The 15,935-nt window shown below is 44.6% G+C and overlaps 1 long non-coding RNA gene across 1 annotated transcript; it reads right to left on the bottom strand.

The window, feature by feature from the left end:
- Nucleotides 1-13,020: 13,020 nt before the first annotated feature.
- LOC132100221 (uncharacterized) lies at nucleotides 13,021-14,422 on the bottom strand. Its single transcript, XR_009423098.1, has 6 exons — nucleotides 14,036-14,422; nucleotides 13,791-13,861; nucleotides 13,539-13,719; nucleotides 13,316-13,374; nucleotides 13,157-13,231; nucleotides 13,021-13,083 (listed from the first exon to the last, which is right to left on the bottom strand). It is a non-coding gene; the product is annotated as an uncharacterized LOC132100221 (long non-coding RNA).
- Nucleotides 14,423-15,935: the final 1,513 nt, after the last annotated feature.

Below are 15,935 nucleotides of genomic sequence, written 5' to 3'. Positions count from 1 at the left end.
AACGCGACACCTCCCACTTGACTGACTGATCATGTGATTTAAGGCGGTCACAGGCAAAACATTACACCACATAATATACACAAATTTTTTTTTTTTTTTTTTTTTTTTTTCTCATGAAGAATAGGACACCATTGTCATTGTTCAAGCACCTCCCCTGACAGGTGTGGGGTTCTGCCAGGTTTGGTCATATGGGGTATGTACTCTTCATTCTTCGTGAATGGTGGTGCAAGTGGTGGTGAAAGCAGCATAGAAGCATACCAACCAGTGAGAGAGAAAGAGAGAGAGAGAGAGAGAGAGAGAGAGAGAGAGAGGTATCCCGAGGTAATGCCTTCAGAATTGGGGGTTTGGGTGTTTAGGCAGCGCCTGGAGAACTGGTGGCCGAAGAGACGAGGTCTAGGAGTCACTGGTCTTCCACAGGGATGAGGACTACCAGTCTCCTCACGTCTCGCCGTAGGATGACTGACGTCAGCTGCTGAGTATTCCTCTTCAGTTGCCCAACTATTAGGGAGGCAGGGGGGCCTGCACACGTCTTAACGTCCGCGTCTCTCACAAGTCCTTTCTTGTCAGGGTACACGGCCTGGATCCGTCCGAGCCGGAATTGCCCTCGCAGTGCGTTCTGATCAGCAATCCAAACAATGTCACCTATCGCTACATTTCTTTGGGTCTGGTGCCACTTTGGCCGAATGAATAAGTTAGGTCCGGCCAGTTCACTCCACTTTTTCCAGAACATATCCACACCAATCTGGATGGATCTGAGACGGCGCCAGGGATGGGTGCACAAGTCAATTCCTCCTGTATCTCCCCCTTGCCTGGTCCTCCCGAGAAGCAGAGTATTGGGGGTCAAATACTCTATAGAGTCTTCTTGTTCTTGTGCCCTGGCGTCAATCGGCCTTTCATTGGTGAGGTTAGCTGCCTGGTAGAAGAGGGTTTGGAGCTCACCCCAGGTGAGTGAGCTTGTTGTCCCTCCGAGGCTAGTGAGAGCCCTTTTTATGAGCTTAACTGCAGCTTCCACAGACCCGTTGCGATGAGGTGCGTCAGCCGGATGAAAGTTCCATGCCCACACTGTCCCATTCTTGGCGGCTTTGTCTTCTATGGATGCTTCCCGTAAGGTAGCTAAGTACCTATGCAAGTCTTGTAGGGCAGGTTTAGCTCCAATGAAATTGGTTCCCCTATCTGACCACAATTTTCTGGGATTGCCTCTCAATGCTACAAAGCGAGAGTAAGTTTGGAGAAAGCTTTCCGATGATTGGTCGTCAACGAGGTCCACATGGACTGCCCTTGATGCCATGCAACAGAATACTATGCCCCAAACTTTTTTTCCTGTTCTTTTCTTGACAGCATCCTTAATTTCAAAGGGGCCAAAGAGGTCTAGTGTGGTATACTCAAATGGGTTAGCACGCTGTGAGCGTTCTGGCGGCAGATCACTCATCATCTGCTGGCACATCTTCCCTTTCAGTTTGCGACATGTAATACAGTTGTTTGCAACTTTCTTTACTATCCTCCGACCTTGCACAATCCATGCCTTCCTCCTGGTGCGCAGAAGCGTGGCAGCAACACCTTCATGGTTCTCGTCATGAGCTTCTCTTGACAGTAGTGTTGCGAGCCATGAACGAAATGGAATTAAAGGAACAGCTGTTCCATCTTCTTTCCAGGACTGGATTCGTCCTCCACAGAGAAGGATTCCTGTGCTCTCGTCTCTGTGAACCACCAAGCGGTTCAGTGTTGAGTCCAGGAACTGACTGCCATCTTGGGCTGCGAGGACCAGGTCTTGGAAAGCTTGCGCTCTCTCCTCAGTTGACAGGATAGAACAGTTTGCCTCCCACTTTGATGAGTCAGGTGCCTGGCATTTTCTCAGCCAGGTTTCCGCAGCCCTTCGAGTCCAGGCTATGGAACCACACAGCTTAGACAGAGAACTGAAGCGTTGAGGTTCCACAAGGCGTACCAAACCAATCGCCCAGGGCCTTCTCTGTCTGCCTGCCACTGATGTTGCACCCGGGACAGCTGGTGATGTTGATCTACCGTTGACCCCATGTCTGAGGTCCGCCTTGATGTCAGGCCCGTTAAGGTCAGTTCTTTCTTTTGACTGGGCCCTGGTAATCACAGCTGAGAAGGCTTTCCGCTGAAGTTTTCCCACATCTTCAGCAGCAGAGGGTGTAATCTCACTGGCCATCTTCATAGGCCAGTCGGTCTTAGGCCATTTCAGAAACTCAGGGCCTTGCTGCCATTCTGACCCTTCATTAAGTTCCTCCGGAGTTGCACCTCTGGTAAGAATGTCAGCAATGTTTCGTCTGCCTTCAATCCACCTCCAATCTTCCACATGTCCGGCTTTCTGAATCTCACCGATTCGATTTGCGAAAAAGGTCTGGAAGCCGTAGCTGTCCTTTTGGATGGCTGCCAGGATTGTTTGGCTGTCCACAAAGTGAATCCATTGCTTGACTTTAATGTGGCAGTGCTTCTCAAAATACTTTTTTAGGCGGGTAGCGAAGACCGCGCCACAAAGTTCTGCTTTGATCACATCTCCCTTTCGGTCGAGAGGGGTGAGTTTAGCCTTGGATTCCACCAACTTCATTACCACCTTGTCTCGGATTTCCCACCGCAGGTAGAGTACGGCTCCATAGGAGGATTCGCTTCCATCTGAGAACGTGATCCCTGTCGGTGGGCCTATGGCTCCAGGAGGCGTGAGGCTTCTCTCAAACCTTACCTGGCCAAGTCTCACAAATTCTTCAAAGAGCGTTATTGCGGCTTCTCTAAGTTTTAGTGAGAGAGGGGCATCCCATGTGTCTTTAGATGGGTTGTCCTTGCCAGCTTCCTGGAATGATTCTCGTACCAACATCACTCCCTTCTGTTTGGCTGGTGAGGCAAGACCAACCGGGTCGTATAATGCGGCAATCTGGCTAAGAAGTATGCGTCGGGTAAGGGGATTTGGTGTTCCTTCCCTGACATCCTCCATACTCAGATTAAATCCTGTCCTCATTTTCCCTCTTTTCTTAGAGAAGTTGATAGAAGTCAGCAAACGGAGCTTGTCTATCTCAGGTTCGTAACCGACCCCAAGCGCTTTGTTCTCCCCATCATGCATTTGGTTGGGCAGTACCAGGGTCGTGGGTACAGTTGTTTCAGAAGGAACTCCACTCCTCCCACTTTGGCATGACAGAACCCATGGTTTCAGGAAGAAGCCTCCCGCTCTCAAAATCTCCTCCACCCCTTTGGTGATCCTCTCCAGTGTCTTGAGGTCATCGTGTGAGGTCAGGATGTCATCCACATAGCTGTCCTCAGTCAGAGCTCGCCGTTCTTCAATCATATCAGCAAACTGAGGAAGGTTGGCTGTCTCTTTCATTGCAACTTGGGCAATACATCCTGCGGGTTTATCGCCGATATTTACTCTGACGACTGCAAACTCCTCAATGTTGTCCTCAGGGTTGTCTCTCCAGAGAAAGCGGTGGAGGAGAACTTCATCATCTTTCAGCCACACTGAGTTATACATCTTTTTTACATCACCCAGTGCTGCATGGAGTCCACTCCTGAACCTCAGAAGGACACCTCTGATGGGATTGAGTACATCAGGACCCTTGTGAAGGAGATCATTTAGACTTATGCCTCGGAACTCTTGGCTACTATTCCACACAATTCTCACAGGGGTTGAGGAGGAATGAGGGTTCGGTGCAACCAGATGGCTGATGTACCATTTAGGTCCTTCCCAGTTGTTCATTTCCTCCCTTGTGAGTTTTGCAGCAGCCCCTCTTGAAACCATTTCATGTATTTGTTCTTTGTATGCAGCCTTCCACACAGGTTCTTTCTCCAGACGTTTCTCAGTATTTCTGAAGGTCGCCTCCACTGCCTGCCGATTGTTTGGCAGTGCTGTGAGGTCTGTCTTCCAGGGATAAGCTGTGTCCCAGTGGGGAGAGTTGCTGTGTTTGTCCGCCAGCACGTATGTTAGGCATTCTTTTATCTTTTCCAGGTCCCGCTCTTCCTTAAGGGTCATTTCTTTTCCTCCAGGGGGGCACCTACCACACTTGCAGCCGCCACATTGAGGACTGCACGCAGCTCCGATACTATCCCACCTGAACCACTCGAAGACCTCTTTGTTGGCGGTTGCTGTGCTCCGGATAAGCGCATTTCCTTCCTCTTCCCGAGGTATGATGGTCTCTTTATACGCCATCGAGGCTGATCTCATGGTTCTTGCAAGATGAGTTTCGGAGCAGTACACGGCCATGTCAACTGTCTCAATGAGATCGGGATGGGTTCCCCCAACGGTCTTTCCTAGCGGACCATCCCAGAGAACGAGGTCTTCCACAATCCTGATTGGCTGGGGAACAAGACGACCTTCCCGATGACTGATAAGAAGGTCAATCTTTGTGGGACGGACCAGTTCGTCTCTGGGTACATTTGGGAAAAACTTCTGCAGTTGCTCGGCAGTGACTAATTGAGTCACCTCGGCGATGTTTTCCAGGCCATAGCAGAGAATCCTATGCTCTGCCACTTTTCCCTTGGATGTCTTCACCTTCAGCCGCAGAGAATATCGTTTGGTCAGGACAGTCTTCTTCATCCCCCCAACTCCATGGACTATAAGCCTGATGTTCTCACCGCACAGTCCAAGGCGATCAGCAGTTTCATTGGTGATGTAATTGGTATCAGATGCGAGGTCGATTAGGGAGCCAATAAGGCATCCCGAGTTTGTCGTCACTTCCATCAGCATCATCACCACTGGATGTTCTTGCAGTCCATCTCCAGCCTTGGCACATACAGTTGATGATATTTTGTTTGAGAATGCATTCTTGTATTTCTCTCTTTGTTCTGGAGTAAGTTCTGCCAGAAACTCCTCTTGTTTGTTGGTTAGGCCAAGTTTCTTTCCTCCAATTTTTATGGTACTCTGCTCCTCACTGCTGTTGTTCTTCCTTGGAGTCGGTGGCTTAGGACACAGAAGGTAATTGTGGTCCGACACCCCTCCTTTCCGACAGTCTACTTTTGGGCAGAGGTATCTGGGTGTGCAACTTTCTTTACCATCCTTGGGGTGGGGCCTCAAACACTTGGAGCACAACCCTAGCTTCTTCACATGGGCCCTTTTTCTTAAAAGATCTTGCTCCCTGAAGGTCTTGCACGCAAATAGCTTGCCAGCATGAGAGTCATCTTCACAGACAGTACAGCAGGGATAGTCGTCCTTCTGACCTGCTGTGGATTTAGTGAAAGCCTTCCTCCCTCTCTTATCTGGGTAGTCTGCAGCACCCTTTTCCACAGGGCCTTTGTCCACAGGGCTTGGCTCCAACTGATCCAATTCCTCAAGAATCTCCTCTTGCCTTTTCAAGAATCCTAGGAGGCAATCAAAATGATACTTTGGAGAGAACCTGTTTGCTGGGTCAGTTTTGTGCATAATCCACTCCTTCTTGAGTGAACTGGGAAGCTTGCTTTCAAGAGATTGAGCAACAACACGGTTCTTCACGGCATCCTCTTCACCAAGAATCTGGAGGTTGTACAGTGCTCTTTCAACAGCCTGGATCAATTCAATGGTTCTTCTTGGATTGTTTCCTTTGACAGGGGGAAGAGACTGGACTTCGTTGGTGATCATTAGGACTATTTTTGCTTTGTTCCCGTATTTGCTGTCCAGCAGCCTGAACATATCGTCGGCGGATCCACAGCTAGATAGGACGAGATCCTTCTTGACCTTTTCGTGGAGACTATTTAATAAGTGGAACTTTTTTATACATTCCACACCTTGTGGGTTACCCAATTCTTGTAGGTCCTCCCACTCAGTCTTCCAGCGGTAATAGTCCCTCATGTCACCAGAGAAAGTCGGTAGCCGTGCTCTTTCAAGGCTGATTTGAGGCTTGAGATTAAAGTTTCCTTTGGTCCTTTCCGGGCTGCTCTGCTGTGAGAGGGGCCGTGTGTTCATGTTCAATGCCCCCGCATACGTTTTGGGCTTCAGCTGGAGATCGGCAGACATGTCAGGGAGAGAGATGAAAGGAGCATCTCGTATCGGATCACCAACCGCGCTGCTTTCATCTTCCAGGTTTCTTTCTCTACCCTTCACTTGGTCTGCTTCGTCCTCCTCCAGTTTATCAGACAACGCCAGGACCCTCTTCTTTAGTGTCTTGTGGCGTGTCCTGAGATCTAATGCCCTCGAACCAGGAACCAACTCCCTCCACTCTACTAGCATTTCTCTGAGTTCAATGACCTCTCTCTCAAGACCTCTATTTCTTAGCCTACGGTCCTTGACTGACTTCCGAGGGTTAACTTCCTCTTCCTCTGCCTGAGTGATGGCCGACTCAGCTGTTTTGACCTGCTTAAAAAACACCTCCTCTGCATAGCTGGCCCAAAAGGTTTCCTGGGTGGCATTCTTTACCTCGAGGAACCTGTTCTCACACTCCGCTGTCTTTTCATCAATTTGGTTTGCAGATTTTATGACCTCCTCATCCGTTGACTCTCTCAGGGCTTCAGCATACTCATGTCCCGCATCTATGACTTTAGAAAAGTCTGTCCTGAAAATCTTCCATTCACTGAGAACTTCAGTCGGTTCCAAGAGTCCCGGTTTGGTGAGAGTATGAGCCCTTTTGGTGAATGAAGCCTGTGCTCTTGATCGCACACTTTTAAGCTTTTCCAAGTCTGCCATTGTTACTCCCTTTGTGTTGACTGGAGAGACGTCAATGCCAATGTGCACACGAGCTCCTTTATCCTTGATCAACGGGCAGTTTGATTAATGATAAACTTGGGGTCAGTCAAAGAAGTGAGAGGCCAGCTGATCCTGGGTTGATTGAGTTTCCTTAATGAAGCAGTCCGTGGCTGTTTTAGCTGCATTCAATCCAGTGCAGTAGGCCGCGGTTTATAACTGTTCGGTTCTTTAAGAATATCCCCACCGAACGGGGCGTCAGGAGAGGACACGTTGTTACAACTCTTTGTGGTTTTTTATTTACCCTGATTTATTTTTCATAAACAGTTGATTAGTCCACACACATCAGCAGGTTATAAACCTGGAGAAATGGAGAGGTTACAATGTAAACAACAATATTGATAGCCACATGCATAATATACCATAAAATCTGAATATAAATACATTACATATTATAATATATACAAATATAAGTAAAATATAAATTTCAATATAGTCAGTATTTAATCTTATAAATATCATAATATACTTAGTATTTAAACTAAATGACTACACAAAGCACATGCATATTAACACAGAAATGCAACAACTTCACACACACCAAATATACAATGTCAATGTTACACATTAAACCAATAGCGTTCTCAGTCTGTTGGCTCAAAGTGAAAACAGTGAGTGTAGTTCTAAGTGGCATCGCTGAGCATAGTAATCCATTACAAAATGTAAAGTGATCAACTACATTACCCATCCAGCACTGCAAACAGGAAGTAACTCGTGTGACAGTGAAACGCTCCAATTTCAAACATTTGCCTTTTATATAGCCACGGATACTATCGAGCCGACAATATTAAACATCAGACCGCACACAAGGTTTTATCAGCGTGACCAAAGTAACAGTTTTCAATCATACAAACCGCGCACATATAACGGCAGCACAGCAGTAACGCAACAGACAACAAACTCAATGGATAAAAACAGCAGCTTACCGGTGGCGCATCTCTCCTGACGAGACAACATGCCAAAATGAATACTCGCTCCCGCTTATAGCCCGCGCTCATTCATTACTGGATTTAACACACCTGTTTGGGATTTGACTGGTCTGTGCTTCAATCAGGTAAGTGAAACCTCCCACCTATTATCCTGCGTTACATTACGAACACCCGTGACATAGTGAACGCGACAGTGAAGGAGGGTTTTTTTTTTTGAACGGAAAAGGCAAAGGTTGGCTCCACCGGATGCACTCTTGCAGTGCCTGACAGGGGTTCAATACGAACAACTCAATAAGAACAATTTGGTTGTCTAAAGGGTAGATGCTATGGGGATTACTTGCATAATTGTTTAACAAATTCAATGAGCTGCTTCCGATATCAAGTCAGAAAATCTTGCTACAGTCATGGTATTTGAAAAATTAAGTGTACGAAAAATAAATTGAATTTCCTGTTTCAGTGTACCCCGAATAAGTGCCATGAATCAGCAATATGGTCATTGTCAATCGTCATCTTGTCAGCGCGTGAGATCGACGATACGTATCGACGATGTAATCATGCTTGGGTGGAGTAAGAGAGAGACTCTGTTCTTGTCATGGCATGACTATTTGCTGTTTTAAACCATGCAGGTGAAAGAAAGAGAGCCTATGGAATCACTGATAGTCTAAAAGTATATGCTTTCAGATGTGCTGATAAACTGATGTTAAATATAAAATTACTATATTTAAAACAGCTAGTTCATGTAATCGGGTACTACTGTCATCTCGCTTGTCTTGTGAAAAATTTGCTATATCTCCACACGGAAGTTATCTATCTAAATGATCTGAAAATCGGTCAATGGTGAAAACAATAGTGGATTTCATTTAAGTTCAACTATTAAACCCTAATATGGATGTAAACGATTACGTTAAATATAGTATTCAAAACAGGTAAATATATTTGGAATAAAGTCTAGTTGAAACTGATGCATTGGTCGTACACGCTCTGGACCATGCGCCTCATGATGAGACCGACACGACACCACAAAAACAAGAATGAGATGCATTCTAACATAACTGTGGCATAAAACTCAGTTGGTGAGGCTTGTTTAAAATATTGCGCATACCAGATTACCTGTTGAAGTGCAATGAAATACCTTGTATCTGCAGACGTACGTGTGTTTGTGGATTGAGACTTCTTCACCGCCTACGGGCTCAAATCATCCTTGCAAGCACAGGCAAGCGATTGGAACTCCACACAGCTCCTGCACTACTTTCTAGCCGCGAACCTGTATTTAGCGTCTTCACCTGAAAATGTATTGATTTATTACGCAAGGTCTGCGCCGCTAGAGGAGGCAGCCTCAAACTGCGCCTCGGCCGGAAAAGCCGCGGTGAAAGGCTGAGCCGCGGCGGGTAAGAACTGAGGTGCGATTCCAGCGCTCGAGGAGAGCCCGGTCTTGATCGGATCAATCGTGGTGTCAGGCGAGGCGAGCTCGGGCTTTGCACGGTCTATTGGCCACCACATGTGGCTTGGCGAGAAGTGCAGCTGTTGCGATGACGTTTGGTGGTGCTCGACGGCCGTGTTTAATGATCATGGGTATCAGCAAAAGTAGCCGATTTGAAAAATCCCCGGTATGGATCTCCTCGGTGGAAGGAAAATTGGGTCTGTGATAAGATGACAGACAGAGCGAACCCGGGATGCTGATAAACAGTTAATGGAGACAGGTAGGCTAATTCAGCTGTATTTATATTCTAAGGTTGATTATCTTAAAGGTCCTATGACATGAAAATTTCACTTTCTGAGGTTTTTTAACATTAATATGACTTCCCCTAGCATGTATATGGTCCCCAAGTTTCTAAAAATTTTAATCGGAGTAAATCGAGATTTTGCTATCTTTCTCTACCTTTGAGAAAATGGAAGCTCAAACGGGCTGATCTGGAATCTCCTCTTGTGACGTTGTAAAGAGAAATGTTACCTCCCCTTTCTCTGCTTTGCCTGCCCAAATATTTACATATAATTCAATCGCAATGTCAGCACAGGCGTTACAAACAGACTTTTACGATATGGATTCGACAGCACCGGCACAAACAGTGAGTAACAGTGTTCATTTAATGCCTGATCTGTGATCAGTGATTTCTGATGTGTAGCTAATCATTCAAGTTCACACAGACTTTCTTTCTAAATCGTTTAATACTGTTTATGCATCAGTGAATCAAGCCAGTGACTAAACGATCAACCTCACGTTGTTTCTCTTAGTAGCATGAAACAAATCTGTTATTTAAATTGTGATTTAACTACAGAGAGCGATCAAAGAACACTCCATTTTTTTTGGAGCTGTCACACATCGCGAGTATATCTGCACACTTGCCCAAACTGCCGTTACAATGAATGATGCTGTTATGCTGCACAAAAACTGTATTCATGTATTCATGTGTTTGCTGTTAGTTGTGGTGAAAGCATTTTGTGAGAGAAAACGTGTTGCAATAATGACGAGATCACTGCATTCACGCGATAAACAAACTCTGTCTACTCAATGCTCATCACTGCAGCCTTTCATGTGATGGGAAAAGATCGAAAAAATAATTATATAATCAACAAATCCATGATTCTTTAATCTCGACAGCTGTAGTATATATATATATATATATATATATTTGAGAGGGGTCCACATGTAATACGCATTTTAATTGCAAAGATGTCAGCTAATCACAACAGTTGTCATTTACTCAAAGTCTCACAGCAGACACGCCCCTTCAAACAGAGCATTCAAGCCAGAGGGGTATAATCAGGATATAAAAATGCTTTTTATTTCTACATTTTAAATGTAAAAATCATACTAACAATATAAGTACACCTAAGGAAACATTAAAAAGCATTTAAAGAAAAGGAAATAATCCATGTCATGGGACCTTTAAGTGGCTCCACCTGTGCTAATTAGGCTAAGTATCTGACGTGCTCCTCCCGAACCTTGTTATGAAACTACATGTAGTGTTGAAATCAGTGGCAAAAACACATTATGCTGGATACAACCTGTCAAAGCAATACAAATTTGGTTAAAAATAGACTGAACAAGAAAGGTTTAAAGAAACATTGATATTGGTGCGAGACAGGAAATACTTTCCACATTTATCATTTGTCCATATGTTGTTGTTGATAATCTAGTGTCTGATAAACAAACACATTCAACACAGAGAATAAATCTGTACATTTCACAGAGTTTAAGAAATTTTATAATGTTAAAATTTCCTTTTTGTTTTTTTGGGCAGGAAAGAAGGGTAACAAAAGTTGCGATGAAAGAGGGAGAGAACTCCTGCCTCCAGGTCCCAGGAATAACACAAATCACAACAATACCAGTGTAACCCTCCTCCTCAATTCCATTTTTTGGGGATTTATCATGTGCATGGGGAAATGAATTGGTGAGAGATTACTAGAATTTAAAATCAGGATCTATACACAGAAACTAAAACTTTGGGCATGCGACTCTGGCTAGAGTGTAAAGAGGCCTGGGGGGTATTCCAGAAAGCAGGTTATGTGACATACCTGGGTATGTTTAAGGGTAAGTTCGTGGATAACCTCAACGTTCGGTTCCAAAAACAGAGGTAACTTTATGGGTATGTATGTAACCATAGCAACTGACTCTCTGAAAATAACCTGCTCGAGAGCAGGTTATGTTTCAGTGTAACTTCGTTTCAGAAGGTTGGTGAGCATGGCGTGCCCTTTTGACGAGGATCCTGTGGACGTAGAAGCACAAATTATACGAGGTTTTTTCGTCGGGAGAGGGTTCTAAGACTGCGTATTGATGTGTTTGCATACCCTAATGAATATTTTAACGAGCGTTAATGTTTTTCAAAAGATTCATTAATTTATTTAACACGTCTTTCAAAACCGCATATCGCAAATGTGACAAACCGCGGCTCTGCGCTAAGCACAGAAAACATTCCGTGCATAGCACTTAGGTTTTTTGCGTCTGGCCATTTTTTGTACAGTGTGGGCGATTCAGAGCATGTGGGAAAGGCAACTGTGTGTAGAGCCATTCGTACAGTGTGTTTGGCACTTAAACAGTTGTTACCCACGTTTGTACAGTTCCCTGGCCATAAACCTCTGCGTGTTATTAAAGACGAATTCCACAGAGTGGCAGGTTTGTCCTTTGTAGTAAAATATATGACGCATATTCAATATTTAGTCATATTATTAATATCTATACATGTATTCATTATGCACACACTTCATACTTCCATAACTTTCTGTTTCAGGGTTTCCAAATGTAATTGGGTGCATTGATGGCACTCACATTCCTATTAAAGCTCCATCAATAAATGAGGGAGACTATGTTAATAGGAAATCTATTCATAGTATCAATGTGCAGGTAACAACTTAATTTTTTCCCCTTCTTAAAATCATCAAAGTCATTACTTTTTCCACTAACTTGAGGTAATATTTGAGGCAACCCAAATCATCACCAATGTCGAGGCAAAATAGCCAGGATCTGTGCATGATGCCAGAATTTTCCGCGAGTCATCATTATGCCAGACATTTCAGCAGGGTATGATTTGCTTTATACAATTTTAGTTTTTTCGTTTTTTCTATATTTGTGTTGTACACTTCAATCATTACAGGACAGTACAATGGTTACTTGCTGGGGGACAGAGGATACCCTTGTCTGCCCTATTTAATGACACCCTACCCTGAACCTAAGCCTGGACCACAGACACGGTTTAACCTGGCTCATAGCCGAACATGCACGGTGGAGATGACTATAGGGATCCTCAAATCTCGGTTTCAGTGTCTGCGTGGGCTTCGGGTTAGTCCAGAGAGGGCATGCGACATTATTGTGGCTTGTGTTGTGCTTCACAATATTGCCACTATAAGAGGAGAGAGCCACCCTCCTTGTATTGAGGAAAATGGCCCAGAGGAACACAGACAGATTTTAGAGGCCAACAGAGACGGAAGACTTTTGAGAGACAGGATTTGTCAAAACTACTTTTATTAGTTTTTTTTTTGCACTGGTCTGCCAGGCAGTTTATTTCTTCATTTCCTGAAAAACAATAAAAGTACAATTCATTAAAATGTTTTTTTTTTTATATTGCTTTACACATACATACATACATACATACAGATAGATAGATAGATAGATAGATAGATAGATAGATAGATAGATAGATAGAGACAGACAGACAGACAGACAGACAGACCACTTTTAACATGCAACAGATTAATATTCAGACAAGTTCTCACCTTAAGGCGATTCTCAAGTAATTCTATTTCAAGTGCTGCTTTTTTAATAAGGAGCCTTTTCTCTTCCATTTGAAGCTGTATAAGGTCCATCTCCATGTCACTTTTTCTTATTTGTTTTTGAAGATGGACCTTATACAGCTCCTTTGCTGGCAACTAAGGTGGAAAAATGTAATAAATGAGATTGTTTGGTCAGACAATAAAATTCAAATATGGAGTTCTTACCCTGCTTAGATTGTGTGCTGAGGCTGAAGGACCCTCATCACTGGGCAAATCCCTAGGTATGTACTATGAAAGGACAATGACAGTTTGCTACTCTAATGCAAAAAGGGGCCATACATCATAATGGTATGGATCATACCTCAGGGGATCTACCAGCATTGTCCACTTCTGTCACAGCAGATGTGGTCTCTTCATCGTCATCATCATCTTCATCCTACAAGACAAATATTCAAGTATACATTATTTGGCAAAAAATAAAAATAAAAAACCTAAAAGTACCTGACAACAAATCACTTACAACTGTGACAGACTGTGTTCTTTCTGGAGAGTCTAATAATACAATCCGTCCATCAGTATCTATAAGAACACACGACCTGTTCAATTCTCAATATTATCAAAGAAAATAATACATCATATGCAGTTAAATAAAATAAGCCTACATACAAAATTAATCTTGTTCAAAAGGCCTTTAAGTGACAGAGATAGTAATTTATCAAAACAAATCATAGAGGTAAACTTACATGTCACCCTTTTTTCACCATCACTTGTGGTGCATAGTATGTGTGATGAACTGCCCCCTGGAATGCCAGCAACCACTGGTCGCCCTTTATTAAGGGACAGAGCCAGCTCCTCAGATGGGGTGAGGGGAGGTGGTGGTGGCCTCCCCGCCAGTTAGACAGGCTTCAGTCTTCTTTCTGTTAGCTGCATGACTAGAATGAATATACTAAATCCTGTTATAATAATAGTTCAGTAATTGTGTAATCAAATATTACCTTTTTGCAGAATGTTTTTGTGTTTCATTTTGACTTGGCTTAAAGTTATTGTGGCTCCAGAAGGATTACACCTTATTAAATAAGAAATATACATTATTATTTCAAGCTAAAGAAATAAATGGCAGGAAAAGTAAATGCTTTCATAGTGATATAACATATTCAAAAGGATGTATAAGTCATACATCATTATTTTGCATTTCAATAAAACGGGAGCCAATACCAAATTTGTAATTTAATACACTCACGCATTTACTCTGTCCGTTATTTTTTGCCAAGCCAGCTCTCTTGCTTTAGCCGATGCAGCTGTATTGCTTCTTTTTAATATTATTGGCTTAAACTCCTCATAAGCATGCATTAAAACTTCCAACTCCGCCTCTGTGAAATACGCCGCTCTCTTTTTTTCGCTTTGAGTTTCCATGGTGACTCGTGAAATCTGAGATCCATTGAAAATGTCTTTATACATGCACCGTGCATGCGCATTAACTCTGGGTAACCAGTCAGAGGTTGATTAAACTAACTCTTCTCAGGTGTTTTGGAACCGACATACTCATGGTATGCCTGTTTGGGGTAAATCAACCCAGAGGTTATAGTTTAGCAAATGGTAAGTTAACCAAGCTTTCTGGAATACCCCCCTGGTTAGCTTAAATATAGCTATACTGAGTTTGTTTTTGTTTTTTTTCCCCTTGTGAGCATAAAACATACTCGGTTACTACACGTAACCTCGGTTCTCTCTAGAAGAGCGAACGAGTACTGCGTCTTAGCTAAGACGCTACGGGAAAAGTCTCTTTTCACGAAATACTGAAGCAAAAAATTATCCTTAATTTTGTATTTTTGTAAAGCGCATTTGCAGCAGTACACAGCCATAGGCGAGACGGCTCGTTCGCTCATTGGCTTGCTCTGCGGCAACTGCACAGCCTATCGAGCGCAGGCTGATGCAACATCAGACCAATAAGCCGAAACGGGTGTGGCCCAACCTATAAAAGGAGCTCGAAAAGGCTGGCTCACCTGATTTATTTCATCGCCGAAGCGAACCAGAGTGAATCGTGCGCACGGCAGAGAACGCAGTACTCGTTCGTTCTTCTAGAGAGAACCGAGGTTACGTTTAGTAACCGAGTACGTTCTCTTACGAGAGCTCTCTCGTACTGCGTCTTAGCTAAGACGCTACGGGAACCCAATGTAAAACGCCGTGCGCGCAGGGATCACACACCAATAAACCTGAAGCAACGCCCAGGATTTACAGTGCACAGTCACCTGAGGGACTCACAGAGAGTCCAGGACAGAAAGGGGGGAAGCCGTCCGTCCCATATCTAGCAGCATCCGTAGATGCGGCAATATGACATCACACAGCCGAGGCAAGGCCTGACCAATGTGGCAATGCGGGTCTTACGCAATACTGCCCATATAACAGTCGGCAGCGCATAGCGCTCATGAACTCAGAATTCCCCTCAGGGCCCTGTTTCTACTATACCGACAGCAGCCTTGCTTGCAAGGCAGGAACCTCCAGGTTATAGAACCTGATAAATGTAGACGGCGAGGCCCAACCTGCCGCCATACATATATCCTGCAAGGAGATCCCAGTAGACCACGCCTACGACGAGGCGACGCCTCTTGTGGAGTGTGCTCTGACGCCCAACGGGCACTGAAGGCCCCTGGAAGCGTAAGCTAACGCTATGGCGTCAACTATCCATCTGGATAGAGTCTGTCACGAAACAGCCATTCCCTTGGAACGTCCACCGAACGAGACAAACAGCTGCTCCGGCTGAGGCCCAGCATCTTCTGACAGTGTTTGAGCGACACAGTCGCGCCGCAGCGGAAAGAACTCGCTGCGCGCTGAATGCCCATCACGCGCTGTGGTGACAGCCGCGCACTCATTGAACACGAGTTCAGTACTATACCCAAAAACAGAATCGTCTGACTGGGGTTCAGCGAACTCTTCGCCCAATTGACACTGAGGCCGAGCTTCTCGAGGTGATCGAGTAAAACGGCCCTGTGGTCCACGAGCTCCGCTCGTGTTCGGGCCAGAACCAGCCAGTCGTCCAAATAATTCAGCACTCGCATGCCTCAGAGTCTGAGAAGAGCGAGCACTGCGTCCATGCACCTCGTAAACGTACGAGGAGCCACGGACAAGCCGAACGGCAGGACTGT

Source organism: Carassius carassius, chromosome 2 (assembly GCF_963082965.1).
Source record: "Carassius carassius chromosome 2, fCarCar2.1, whole genome shotgun sequence".
In the NCBI taxonomy this organism is placed as follows: Eukaryota; Metazoa; Chordata; class Actinopteri; order Cypriniformes; family Cyprinidae; genus Carassius; species Carassius carassius.
The sequence above is the reverse complement of the archived record's forward strand: the minus strand, read 5'-3'. Positions and strand labels throughout refer to the sequence as shown.